This window comes from Pelmatolapia mariae, linkage group LG10_11, assembly GCF_036321145.2.
Source record: "Pelmatolapia mariae isolate MD_Pm_ZW linkage group LG10_11, Pm_UMD_F_2, whole genome shotgun sequence".
In the NCBI taxonomy this organism is placed as follows: Eukaryota; Metazoa; Chordata; class Actinopteri; order Cichliformes; family Cichlidae; genus Pelmatolapia; species Pelmatolapia mariae.
In genome coordinates this window covers 69,577,718-69,591,363 of record NC_086236.1, presented here as the reverse complement: position 1 = coordinate 69,591,363, position 13,646 = coordinate 69,577,718, and the positions used below count along the sequence as shown (strand labels likewise).

Sequence of the window (13,646 nt, the reverse complement as noted above, 5' to 3'; positions counted from 1 at the left end):
AGTGCTGTTAAACAATTGGTATCTACCTGTATGAATCCTGAAGAACAATCACTTCTTGTTAAATTGATGTCTTAAAACATCAATTTGACTGAGGCAGGTAAATTTGGAAATATTAAAACCTTAACAAGTTAATACTCAATACTCCCTTTGAATCAGTAGAGAGACCAATACAAAAGAGAAACACGCAAACTCCTCCAGCATAATGAGTTCATACCCTGCCAAAGCCGTAAGTGTTACCTAATGCAAAATCAAACTTCTCCTTGAACAGCTGGTATGAGACATGCAGTGGCAGCCTAATGCAGTTAACACACGTGTTGGCAAGAGGGAAAATTGGTGTAGAAGAGAAGTCATCGTCTCCTCTATGAATGAACTCAATTGAGGGTGCTGGGGAAAAGCCAATAGGTGGCACCGCAGTTGCTCCAGTTGCAAAGGCCAATATCTTCTGTAATTTGGAAGGTCCTTCTTCTTCTGCAAAACAAAAGGAAAAAAGTGTTAAAAGGTTATTTCATTTGGCCAACATAAATTTACAGTGAGTATTAATCTAAAGCAAGAATCTTAATGACAGTTATTGCAATGACTATAGAGCATGCTTTTCATCTTTCAATAGTCTCAAAGAACTATGTAAAAATGTTACTACAACCAAGAGGGTAATGTGGTGTTATTGTTATATGAGTATGTTATTTAAAATAAAGATTTCAGAAATGCTAACCTATAAATCGTTACATCTATTTATTGTGCACTAAAGTGACAATTACCTTCTGCATCTTGGAGATAGTCTCTCCAGAAGGTAACAACCATCTCCTCAACAGCTCTTGTGTTGCTTCCTTCTGGAGATAGATGAATGTTGAAAAGATCATCCACCTGGTCAGCAGTCAGCATATGTGGCTCATAGCAGAAAAGAGGGCGAAAGTTGTCTGGATGCCTCATTTTCTCGAGATCCCCAAGAGTTTTCAGACCTTCACAAAATCTGGTTAAACAGCACAAAGAAATTTTATTCAATAATTCTGCAATTTCATGCTTCTAAGTTAATTGTATATTATCAATTTGGCGCAATCAATTGTACTAGGTTATTAACTGGCCATGTTGATTAATAGGTAAGATTTTTATCACCATTTTAATTAATCTGAAAAACACAGAATACCCAAATACCTTTGAAATGGACCTTGAACCCTGTGGATGACCTGAAACATGACAATATCATGTACCAGCAGATCCCTGTCTCTTAGTGAACGCATAGGCCTCAGGCATCCTGCATTGGCCAAGTAATCAAGCAGAGGTTCTTTTGACTTTTCAAGGTCCTCAAGGGTTGTACTTTGAGATATCTAGCATCACAAAGAGCAGAGGAAGGGCTTGTTATGGAAGTTACTTAGTAGTCTTATAACCTATTAGAAGGAACCCAGCCACTAGTGGTCTACACAATCACAATATGCCCAAGCGTACATTGGAAGTTAAATGACTACACACATTTTTTTTTAAATATGTTTACAATGTGCTTAAAAAAAAAGAAAAGAAAATATACTCTTTCGTCTACCCTTTTCTGCTGAGTCTTAGTTTAATACAGCAGCAACATATAAAAAACTTGGCATTCAGCAATGGCCAGACTGATCCAGATAAATATTCCCTGCAAAAGAAAACTGGAACACAAACAATTTCAAATTCACTATAAGATTTATAAAATAAACATATAGAGACCTTTTTGACTTTTTAGAAGAGTTCCAGGTCAGCTATGTCTTCCAGGGCTGGATTTGCTGAATTTCCAACCAGAAGAGAAAATACTGTTGGTGACAGAAAGTTAGGTGGTGGACCACCATGTACCAAGCTCACTGCAATGGCTCGGCCAGAGATGTAGTACCAGTCCCCTCTGAGAGCTGCAAAGCAACAGAATAAAAGGAAAAGCAAAATTGTCAGTAATGTTGCCTGTAAAAATCAGTTAAACAGTTCCCACTATTAATCTTAGAAAAATAGGTAATTGCCAGTACTGTCAAGAGCCAAGTTCTTGCAGTTTTCTTTCCCCTCAAACATGGCTGACCTGGCAATGGTGTCCATCAGTAGTCTCAAGAATTCCCTCCTTGGCCCGCCTAAATCAACCCCTTCCTCATTTTCCCCCATATCATCTAAGAATTTCACACAGATCATCAAGTTGGGATCATAAGATAGCCTTTGAAAACCACACAAGGCTCCCTCCCACACAGCAGAGCGATTTATATTAAATTTGCACTGCTGTTTTGTGCCAATTTTGCTTGATAGTTCCAGCAGTATCTCTTGAACAGGGACTTTTTCTGCACTAAAAAAAGAAAAAACAGAAAATAAAATATAGCAGCCATGTAGTCATGTTACAGAATTCGAGAATATGCGTCACACTGATCACAGAGATTTAAAGCTTAAAAGTTTTATATTGATTTGACAATTCTGGAAAGCTATAATTATGTCTCAAACTCAAATTCTGTATGTTTGTTACTCACATCTGATTCTCCAAGCTCGCAATTATAGCTTGATTTAAATCCTCATCATCTGAAGAATCGCCAGAAAGCAATGCCACGAGAGTTAAATATGAAGAATAATCTTTATCATTAACACTCATGGCAGGGATGTCTTCACTTCTTGCATTGAAATCTCTGCTGTGACTGCTTGTGCTAGGTTTGTCATCACTTCTTGCCATGTAGCCTTCATCACAAATGCTGTTCCCATCACTTCCTTGCTTTGCTCGTCGCCTTTTACCAACACTCCTTCCAATACAGTTGGTCCCAGTATCATCTTCTTCATCACTGCTAGTGCCAGGGTTATCACCTTTAACATGACTTCTTAACCTTGTAGTGACTTGGCTGCTCATGTCTTGTTGGATTTTTGAACTATCAACTTCAAAACAATCATTGTCACTGTCCTTATCAGTTGCACAACTGCTTAATGCTGATTTGGAGCTGATGTGGGAAGGATCTTTGTCTTCATCTGATTCACTCTTCAACAGAGAAAGACCAAAAACATATCAAAAGCAAGTAATTATAGCTTATCTTAAAAAGATTAAAATAAGAAATATCCATATTAATTGCTCCCAAACACTTGTTTTAAATAAATATATTCTATTTTGCTAGAAGCCCAATTGTTGACATGTTTTTTCCCAAATCATGATTACTTTTCATTCTTTTAGGAACTTACTAAAAGTGTCCTTGATGGCCTTACATAGAGGGCTTTGGTTTTATTATTTTTTTTTTTTTTATTTATTTATTTATTTTTTTAAACCTGTCCCGTTTGGTTCTTTTGCCATCAGAATTATTGTCTAAAGGCGAAGAAAGATGCCCAACGGATTTACTTTACCAAATGGACCATCCCAGCCTTGCCGTAATGGTCCATTTGATTTACCTTTTATTGTTTATTTTATTTTATTTTATTTTTTTACTTGCTAGATACGGGACAGGGGAAAAGAAAAGGGAGAAAGAAAGAGGGGGGAAAAAACAAAACAAACAAACAAAAAAAAAAAAACAGCGGAGAAGAGGGACGGGGATAAAGGGCAAAAAACAAAAACCAACAAAATAAGCAGACAAAAAATACATATATCGATCACCTGGATCACCTGTTGCGAAAGAAAAAAGAAAACAAGCAGAAGAAAACGAGAGTAATAGAATAAACAACATCACAATGATATATGGGAATATAACACTACATACTTAATATTAAACATTATTGTGCAGCACGTAAGATCGACAGCGCACAGTGTGCTTTAAGGTAGGAGCCAAAAAGGGTGTAGTTTGTGTGTGTGATCACCTGTGTGTACACCTGTGAGCATGAGCGCGCTTGTATTTAAAAGGTTCCTTAATGTAATGATCTGCTAGAGGGTGTGGGGGGCCACAGTCCCATCCTCCAGGGCATGAAGCAGGTATGGAGGAGATCAAAACTCCAGACATCCAGAGGCCCCCAGAACACAAGAGACCAAGGAAGACCAACAGAGGGGCAGCCGCGCCACTGTCCCAGAAAGAGCTGAGGAGAGTCCCAGATGAGGGATCACTCAGCAGCCGCGGAGCAGAAGCCAGGGGGGGTTGCAGTGACGTGCCCGTGAGCTCCGCCGGCAGCCAGCTGTGCCTGAGTGACCGAGCCCCAGGCCGAGAGGCCGAGGGCACCCCACCCCCGAAGTGGCCCGAGCGAGCCCCAGGTTCCAGGCCCCGATAAGCAGCCACCAAGGAGTGAGCCGGTGTGTACCCGGACGCCCACCCCCGGACACAAAGAACCACCAACGCATCGATGTCTGAGGGCGTCCGCCACCGGCAGGGGAAGTGGTGGGGGGAGATAGGCCTCCAAACCTTGGAGGGCCTGAGATGTCCCCAGAGAGGTGGTGTCTGATACCCAACCTGACATATAGACACAGACATACAGGCACACTCAAATACAAACATCCATTCCCACCCTCATGCTCTCATAGGCAATTACTCCACACTCAACCAACGTGGAGACAGACATAAAGATACGCTGTACACACAATCACACTCCCCAAGCGTACTCTAAGAACCGGGTCTAGGTACCCTTGCCCCTGGAGGGGGAAACTGCACCCAGACCCAGTGGTGTTACCCTTTTCCCTGCAGTGGGGAGAAGCAGACTGCCCCGACTCCGCAGCAGCAGGGAGGCCCCACACCCCAGACCCCAGTCGGACGGCCAACTCCTCCTCCTAGCCCCACCGCTCCAGCAGGCCGCAGAGACCGGGGGTGTGAGAAGACTCCAAACCTCCCTCTACCCGCTCATATGTAGTGTTGATGTATATGTGTTCTAAGGTGCAATTAAAACCCAGGAGGGCATGGAGCTACCTGCCAGAGAGCAGCAGGTAAGCGCATAGCCCCTCCTGATAGCCCTCAATGTCTACGTGTATTTAAAATTGAGAGGTGGGCAACGACGCCAGGGGTGAGGTGTACACCCTGATGGTAATTTGGAGTCCGTGTTGTGAGCCCACCCCCAAGATCCTATATGTATGTGTTATGAGAGTGTGAGTAATGTGAATGTCTAAGTTGTGAGATAAAATTGAGGCAGAGGCAGCCAGAAGGGGACAGAGGGGGGGGATGCCTCCTCTGCACCCTGGTGACACAACCCTACCCCAAGGCCCTGCATGTGTGGGTGATTGTGGTGGAGCGGGAAGAGGGAGGCAGCTGGAGATGGGGAGGGAAGAAAGGGAGGGGCAAGTGACCCCTCCCTGGGGCCAGCTCCCCCGCTGACCCCAGTAGGCACCCCCATGCTCTGCAACCCGCCAGGGAAAGGGGGCCCAGGCCCATCCGGATCAGGGCCCAGTGCAGCAGCGCCGCCCGGCCCCACAGAGCCCGGGACAGCCCACCCGACCCCACTACAGAGAAAACTGCACCCACCCCATCATCCACTCATCTTCCAGACTACACAAGACAATAGACGCCCAGGCTGAGATCTTCCTCCACCTCTCCTATATCTCCCCCTCCTGCAGAGAGAATTCCTGAGGAGAGGAAAGCTCCTGCAAGATGTGACAACCTCCCCCACCAGTTGAAGAGTCCCCCAGGTGGCTCGATGCACTGGCGGCGCCCTGCGCCAGGACTGGGCCCCCATATACCCACCCGCCCACAACCCCAGCAACACACCAACCAGGACCCGAGCCCCCGAGGCCCGGCCAGGGCCCCAGCCCAGAGACGGAGCGCCCCCAGAACCTCACGCCCGTCCCGGACCCACCCAGGGGCAGCCAGGCTACCAGGTCAGTAACCCACGTCCGTCAGCACAGACCCTCCCCTAGCCCCGCTGCACGCAGCCATGAGGAAACCGTCACCTAAGAGCCAACAGAGCCCTTAATTGGCCATGACCGCTACCCCGGGTTGAGCCCCCCAAGGAAGATGCTCCTGGGGAACCCCCCGACGCCCTAAGCCTGTCCCTACCCCCACACCAATCACAACAGTAAAGGTGGGACCAAACTATGACCCCCCACCCCCACTAGGTGATGGAGCTGATCAAAGGAGCCCAGAGCAATTGATCTGATGTGGTGGCAGAGGCTGTATCAAGACTAATGTAATCTAATAGATAATTTCTATACTGGTTAGAATTAAGATTATTTTTATTTTTCCAGTTCATGAGGACTGTTTTCTTGGCTATGCATAGGGCAGTGAAAACCATGTGGGCTATATTCTTTTCTGAAGTGACATTATCTAAGCTGCCCAACAAACACACTAAAGGAGAAGTTGGAATGTTACATTTCAGACACTTCGATAAGTCTTCACATATCTCACGCCAAAACTTCTGAACTGGTGGACAGAACCAAAGAGCGTGGATATAATTGTCCAGTGAATTGGTTTGGCAGTGTGAGCAGTTGTTGGTAGACGTAAAGCCCATCTTGAACATCCGATGACCTGTATAGTGCACTCTATGTAGTATTTTGTATTGAATTAATTGAAGACTGGGATTTCTAATTAGATGAAAGGTTTTTAAGCAAATCTGAGACCAGAAGTTTTGGTCTAAGTTAACTGATAAATCCGCTTCCCATTTTGCAATAGGAAGTGATATTGATTCATCTATTTTAGAAAGCATTCTGTATATTTTGGATAGTAATTTGGGGGTTTTAAGAGTAAGAAATTGAACCACACTTGGTGGTGTTTGTAGTTCAACTTGACCCGGTTTAAATTTCTTTTTTACTATGGATTTAATTTGTTGATATTCTAAAAATCTTTTCTTGTTGATCCCATATTGTGTAACTAGTCTGTCAAATGAAATAAATTCTGTTCCTTCTAGTATATGTTCTAAATATTTGATTCCTTTACCACTCCAATCTGAAAAGTTTATCATATTATTGTTTTGTAATATGTCAGGGTTGTTCCAGATAGGTGTACGTTTGCATGGGATTAATGAAGACTCTGTCAACTTCAGAAACTCCCACCATGCTGTCAGAGAAGAGCTAATGTTGACGCTTTTGAAGCATTCATGTCGTTGAATGTTTGAGCTGATAAATGGTAGATCTGAAATCTCTAGATTATTGCAAAGTGCTTGTTCTACATCTAGCCAAGGTTCATCTAAGAGGGTATGTTTTAGCCATCCTGAGATAAATTGGAGCCTGTTGGCTAAGAAGTAGTGCTGAAAGTTAGGTAGTTCTAATCCTCCTTTATCCTTGGTCTTTTGTAGTGTTTTTAAGCTTATACGTGGGGGCTTATTTTTCCAAAGGAATTTGGACATATATGAATCTAGAGATCTGAACCAATCTTGTGGCGGTTTAGTTGGGATCATTGAGAATAAATAATTTATTTTTGGTAAGACCATCATTTTTATAGCGGCAACCCTTCCCATGAGTGATATGGGTAGACATTTCCACCTAGCCAGATCGCCTTCTACTTTCTTTAAAAGTGGGATATAGTTTAATTTAGTTAGATCTGCAAGCTTGGGAGAAACATTAATACCTAAATATTTTATATTTCCCGATTGCAGTGGAGTAGAAGAGGAATTATGGAAGGAGCAATTAATCGGAAGGACTGTAGATTTTGACCAGTTAATTGAGTAATCTGATATTCTTGCAAAAGAGTTTATCAATTCAATCACCCCAGAGATATTGGTTTGTGAATTTTGGAGAAAGAGTAGCACATCATCCGCATAAAGGCTGATTTTATGTTCCACGTTCTTGCATTTTATGCCCTTAATTACTGAATTCTGTCTAATTGCTGCTGCTAGTGGTTCCATAAAAATTGCAAACAGTGAAGGGGAGAGTGGGCATCCCTGCCTGGTGCCCCTCAGGAGACAGAAGCTGGAGGATGTCTGGTCATTTGTTCTGACACAAGCTGTTGGGGAATTATATAATATTTTTAACCAGCTGATGAAAGAAGATCCAAAACCAAATTTGTGTAAAGTTGCAAATAGAAATTTCCAGTTAACTCTGTCAAACGCTTTTTCTGCATCTAAAGAAAATATTGTAGTTTCAAGGTTTTTACTGTATGAGTAGTCTATCAAATTAAGTAATCTACGTGTATTTGTTGATGAGTGCCTACCTTTTATGAAACCAGTTTGGTCAGGATGAATTAAGAGGGGGGTTATTTTCTCTAGTCTCTTCGAGAGAGCTTTGCAGATTATTTTAAGGTCTACATTTATAAGGGATATTGGACGATAGCTTGAGGGATATACAGGGTCTTTGCCTGGTTTTAGCAGGAGATTAATGTTTGCAGAATTCATATTTGATGGGAGTCTGCCATTTTCTTTGATTTCCAACAGCGTTCTGTAAAAAATTGGGGCTAAAATCGTCCAGAATTCTTTGTAGAATTCTGCAGGAAAGCCGTCTGGACCTGGAGCCTTATTATTGGGCATACTTATCAGGGCTTCCTGGAGTTCACCTGGTGTCAGTGGCGAATCCAATGCCATTGCTTGAGAGTCTAATAATTTTGGGAGAGTTATGTTGTCTAAAAACTGATCAATTTCCTTTTTAGATGGGTTTATTTGTGGTGAATACAACGTTTTATAGAAATCCCTGAAGATGTTGTTTATTTGTTTCGGGTCATATACTGTATTCCCAGATGAGTCTTGAACAGCACATAGAGTTGTTTTTTCTTTATTTATTTTTAGCTGGTTTGCTAGAAATTGACCGGATTTATTACCATGTTCATAATTTTGTAAGCGTAGTCTTTGTACTAAGAATTTTGTTTTTTTTATCAATTATCTCATTTAATTCTAGTTTTGTTTTGCGTATTTTGTTCAATGTTTCCTGATCTTGGTCGGACGCATAGGCTTCTTCTAGTGATTTGATGGTTTTTTCTAATTCCTGGATATTTTTTTCTTTTTTCTTTTTATGTGATGAGAAAGAAATTATTTTACCTCTCATCACAGCTTTCCCTGCTTCCCATAGAACAGAAGCTGATGTTCCGGGAGTGTCATTAAAGTCTAAATATGAAGTCCACTCTTTTTTAAAATATTTAATAAAGTCTTCATCTTTAAGCAGTGATGTATTAAATCTCCAGTTTTTACTAGGCGTAGTATTATTCTTGTGCATTAGTGTTAAAGATACAGGAGCATGATCGCTGACAGCTATAGGGTGAATCTCAGTGTCTGAAATGTCCCTCAGCAGTGAGCTGCTGACCAAAAAATAATCCAGACGAGAGTAGGAGTGATGGACATGTGAGAAAAAAGTATATTCCTTACTGGTGGGGTGAAGGGAGCGCCATGCATCGCAAAGACCAAAGTCGCTCATATACTGTTTGATTATATTTATGGACTGCCAATTACGCTGAGTTCCTGCTGTATTGAGCCTATCCATTTCTTCATTTAGTCCAAGGTTGAGGTCGCCTCCAAGAACAAGTGTGCCATCTAAGTGTTCGGAGAGTGCACTGAAAAAACCGTGAAAGAATGAGGGCTTTGGTTTTAAAAACCTTTGGATCAGCATCCCATTCAGCTCCTGACCATCTTGGAGCTTTGGAGACACCAGCTTATTTCCACAAGCCATTAGAAACTCGAGGCTATAAAAAATAAATAGGGACAACAGCAATTGCTAATTAGTTAAATATTTTACATATTAGTTAAATATTTATTATATACTGTTCTGTTTCTGTGTATGCTTTTATGACTTTTAAATTCTACTGGTATAGTCCATATGTTTTTATAATGATGAATAATATTTTAAACTTCTTTACTTTGGTATATTATCTTTAAGTACAAGTCATTACATGAATACACACAGTAACAATAAACAATAGTATTTTACCTGACATCCTCTGGAATGCGTTCACCAAAGCTTTCCTTGATGTGTTTCACGACAGTTTGGTTGTCCCAGGTCTTCTGGAATTCAAAAGCACTGAGGATGTGCCCATGTTTGTGTAACCATAATTTTGAACCTTGTTTGCACACTACTGCCCATGATGGAGCTGGAAGTAGTATAACATCTTTGTTGAAATGGTCATGCTGCTGGGCCATAGTTATATTTATATTTCAGAGCTATTAGATACCATAAACAACAGCAAGTGATAACTAATAATACTGAGATGCAGACAGCAGAACACTATCCAAACCCCTACACAGAATGCTTTCATAGACAAAATTGTTTTAGTTAGGCAAACATAAGGGTTAATTTTATATACTGTATTGTATTCTATATAAGTATAGTATCTGCCTTGGTAGGGTGATAATGAGTGGCAGTCTGTTATTAAATTTAATTAATTTATATTAATTAAATTAAAATACTGGAAACTTTGCCATTATAGGAATATGTTACACTAAGGTATTGCAGTACATAGGAGCCAGACTTACAAACGCTTTGCGACAGCGCGTAAAAAAAAAAAAAAAAAAAAAAAAAAAAAAAAAAAAAAAAAAAAAAGCGAAATAAAATACTGTTGGTATTTTAAAAGACAACGCAGTGACAATATTGCGTGCAAGACACGGTAACTTTTGCGGGAATTTTTTTCAACTGACCCTGTGACATATGCATTTCTGGAAGTTCGTTTCTTAATGTACAAAATATGGAATGGGTAGATGGGGTAAAGCAAGTCTGCAAACCGATTTACTAAGGCTTGATACAAAATGAACTCAGTGGTTTAGAAAATAGCGCACCCGTAAAGCTAACTACACCTATGAGCTGTGCTATTTCTCCCCATTTAGTAAATCTGGCCCTCAGTATATTCTTAAATATCAGACTATTACATATGGCCCCATTTCAGGCAAGTGAATACAAACTCATTAAACTTTGTAACTACCTTTTTCTTCTGGTGCCTGATGTCCAGCTGCCGAAGCATTGCCGAGTTTGATAACGTGGTGCAGGTGCACATTCTCTGACTGTAGATGTCGCTGGCATGGGCAAGCTGCTACGTTGACGTGAGGGAAAGAGGGATGTTAAGTGACTATCCAGTCCGTCCACACTGGTACTTGCAACTAGTGATGGTAAATTCGATTCTTTTTACTGAATCGAGTTTTAATGAGTCACTCACCAAAGTGAATCGGGTTTCTTGAGTCATTTGAGTCACTTGACCAGAGAGTGCAAAAATGTATATTTTCACTCAAACTTAATTTATCTTTTAATGTAAATCCTACTGCTAAGATGAGTGATTGTAAAAGAAAACAACTATTTTCTTTAGAGCAAAAAAGAACAAAAAAAATTCTAAAGGGAACATTTATTAATTTTTATTTTATTTGTATTTTCCTTAAATGTGTCAAATATATATCTTCTCATCTAAATGTCGACTGAGCTGTGAGCCAGGGGGCGATAAAGTGCCTTAACATTGGTTGCCAACCAAGAAGAAGAAGCTGTGAGCCAGGAGGGAGGGGGTGAGTCGTGATTCGTAACAGGAAGGGAGGGGGTGAGTCAGTGAGTCGTTCAACTCGTTTGAGCTGTGAGCCAGAAGGGAGGGGGTGAGTGATTCGCCTTACGCCAGGGGTGTCAAACTCAAATACACAGTGGGCCAAAATTCAAAACTGGAACAAAGTCGCAGGCTAACATTAATATTTATTGAAAAAAAAAAAAAAATCTTCCTCCAGATATAAGAATGAATCTTTTCTTATGGACTCAAACAAGTTTTGCTGAAAAACTGAATATGGAACAAGCAAAGCTTAATACTAAACAATATATATATTAGCTGTATAATACCAGTAGGCCAGCTCTAATAGTAATTTGGTATGGCTTCGCGGGCCAAATGTAATTAGGCCCAGAGTTTGACACCTATGCCTTACGCTATGATTCAGCACAGCGAGGGGGTGAGTGATTCAGTGATTCGTTCAACTCGTTTGAGCTGTGAGCCAGGAGGAAGGGGGTTAATGAGTCCTGAGTGATTCGCTTATGCTATGATTCAGCACAGCAAGGGAGGGGGTGAGTACCTCAAATGTGCTGTTAGCATGCTAGCTGAGCGATGCTACTGTGAACCGAGGAGCTATTGTCTTGATGTGAGCTTCTACTCAGGGTTTTTTCTTCCAGTTCAGAGCAGGAATGTTTTTGTTAATAAACTTGCTGTTGTTTTTTTTTCCCCCCACAATTTTAATTATAAGCTAGATATATTTCTACTAATGGAATTAGTTTGCTAACAGCAACAGGGATGAGTCAGTTGCGCTTGTGAATCATGATTCACGAGTCAGTAAAGTGATTCTCGAGTATTGAACGATTCGTTCACGAATCGAACATCACTACTTGCAACAGGTTGCTGCCCCACGACTGTTGCATTTGACAAAGTTCTGATGGTCTCTGCTGAGGCTAATATACTTTTGAGTAATGCGGCTGCTTCACTTGGGCTACTAGCAGGTTGCTGAGTAGACATCTGTGTAGTGGTTTGAAGTGTACCACTTTTTCCTTCACTTTCCTGGTCTGGACACAACTTCCTGTTCTACTGAAACGCCTTGGTTTTTCAGTAGTGTGTGAGAGCGTTTCAGTAGTGTGTGTGTGAGAGCGATTCAGTAATAATGTCCCTTACGGCACCTCATAGATAACCCAACTGCATGACCACACTGGTGATCTGCAGCTAGAAAAAGGGCCTCTCACCAGTGGCGTAACAAAAATCCAAACTACAAATTAAAACAACAGAAAACATACAATCTAGATAAAACTTTTAAATCTGGAGCAGACGGAATCGGCGTATTGCTCCAACTTGCCGTCTGCCCGACTATAAGTTAATCATCCAGTCAATCAATATGCACGCCAGCCGACTCCCATAGCCGGCATGCATATGGCCGCTGTCCACGCCGACGTCCACTTTAAAAGGCTGGCAGCAGCAGGAAAAGAAACCTCGCAACAGGAACAGACAGTAAAAGCAAAGCAGCCTCACTACAGTTAGTGTAGCGTTGTGTAAAACTAAGGCCCACACTTCCTGCAAAGCATAATAAGTATTTACTATAAAAGAATAAAAAGGCAGAGATCGTAACAAAACTGAATTACGTACCGAGTAAACCGCGTCATGAAACATGAGAAGAGTGGCTCATAGGAGGCTTCTACAGCTATGACCTAAAAACAATATCTGTTTACCACCCAGTAAGGTAATGTACGCACTACACTGAGTAAACACCTACCAGCTGCGATGGAGGCTTCAGAAGGGTGACCCGCAGATGATCTCTGCAACACCAAGGGAAATCAGGTGACCAAAGAGGACATCACAGGTAAGCGATCCAGGAATGCGCAAATGGCCACTATTTATACTAGCGCCCCCTAATGCGCCAGGCCGAAAGTGGGTTGAACCAAGACATAACATTCATCCTGCCACATAAATAAAATTGAATTATTTAATAAGGTGGGTGAAAACAAACAAACGGCAAAGGCGAGAATGAAAACTAAGCAAAACCTAAACTGGGAAAAAACTAACAAAATAAACCTGAAACCAAAAACAGATGCAAGGAGACACGGAGAGAAAAAACAGAATGACAGAGGGAGAATACGCAGATGAACCAGCAACAGGCAGGAGAACACAAAGGGCTAAAATACTCACAGCAGTAATCAAGGGATGGGAGACAGGAGGGAAAAACACCTGGGAGAAATCAGAGCTGACGAGACAGCGGAAATGTAAACTGAACACACTGACATCAGACACGGACCTTCAAAATAAAACAGGAACAGACTCAGAGACCCGGGCTTTACACAGAGACCAGACTACACTGGAACAAAGGCAACACACAGGCAGGGATGATTAGACACAGAACAGAGGGAGCAGAGAATATCATGGGGGCAAAGAGATCAAAACCTAGGACCTAGAATTACCAAAACACAAACAGCAATAACATCAGAG

The 13,646-nt window shown here is 41.6% G+C and overlaps 1 pseudogene; it reads right to left on the bottom strand.

Annotated features, from left to right (window-relative positions):
* Positions 1-208: 208 nt before the first annotated feature.
* Positions 209-10,682, bottom strand: LOC134635547 (G2/M phase-specific E3 ubiquitin-protein ligase-like; annotated as a pseudogene).
* Between the last annotated feature and the right edge of the window lie 2,964 nt (positions 10,683-13,646).